This window comes from Carlito syrichta, unplaced genomic scaffold (assembly GCF_000164805.1).
Source record: "Carlito syrichta isolate Samal-C Ts95f unplaced genomic scaffold, Tarsius_syrichta-2.0.1 Scaffold297648, whole genome shotgun sequence".
In the NCBI taxonomy this organism is placed as follows: domain Eukaryota; kingdom Metazoa; phylum Chordata; class Mammalia; order Primates; family Tarsiidae; genus Carlito; species Carlito syrichta.
This window is the reverse complement of record NW_007241744.1, coordinates 17,692-18,821: the sequence shown is the minus strand read 5'-3', so window position 1 is coordinate 18,821 and position 1,130 is coordinate 17,692.

The window sequence follows — 1,130 nt, the reverse complement described above, 5'->3', positions numbered from 1 at the left end:
GAGCCGGCCCCCGGGCCCCGCGCCCGGGGGACCTTGGCCGGGCTCGGGACTGCCTCCTCGTGTCTGCGCGCCCAAGCCGCCCGTTCCCTCCGCCGACTGCACGGTGCAGCAAGGGGCTGCCCAGCACTGCAGGTCGACCCCGCGCCCGTGGACGGCTCACCAGCTACCCTCCGACCTGCCGGAGCGGGCCCTGCTTCCCCCCGGGCCACGCAGGACCTGGAAATGACAGTTCTGGAGCCCTACCTAGCCCTGAGGAATCAGTTTCTCAGGGACCCCTCGTTTTTATAGGCTGCTCAGACAAGCGGGCTCTCCAGGGCCCTGCATGCTTGGACAGCGCTCCAGTGCGGAAAGAGCCACAGACGCCGTGGGAAGGGGGGGTCCCAGAAGGCCAGGCCCCGTGCCCGGTCATTTCACCGTTGCCACCTATGGCTACTCCTCGTCATCTGTTGAACTTCCCCCCTTCCCAGGGCTGGCTAGGGGATGCCACTGACCCAGAGGAAGCCCAAGGCTTCCTCCCCAGGGAGGGCTGCACTGTGCCTCCCACGGTCTTTCAGGCCTACAAACAATAGGGAGGAATTGGGGCACACACACAGACATCTGCAGTCGGCAGCCTGCTCATAATGACACCGCTGCTTCCCACATCATTTGCCTTTCAGGGACAGGGTTCCAAGGGCACCTGGGTCTCTACATAGACCCAGAGGTTATGGCCTGGGGATGCCCTTCTTGGCTTCTGCATGCTAAGTGATTGATTTATGTCAATATTGTGAATATTCAACAGGACAAATTGAAGATCTTAAAATTCATCTCGTCTTCATTCAGCTGACTTTCCTCATAAGTGTAGTGACTGCTTGATGAGGTTTGGAAATGAAAGAGAATTAATAAATCACCTTCCAGTTCATGAGACAACTTGATTTTTCTTTTTAACTTACAGAATGTTAATGTAAGATAATGAGTTCAACCTTTTTTGGAAATACTAGGGTTAGGGTTAGGTTTAGGATCCCATGGCAGCCTGTAGCGTCCACTACCTTAATATTGCCTTATTCTGATGCCACCCTATTAAGCTGGAAAAAAGAAACTTTAAGCCAGGCTCGGTGGCTCAGCCTGTAATCCCTCGCTTGGGGAGGCTGAGG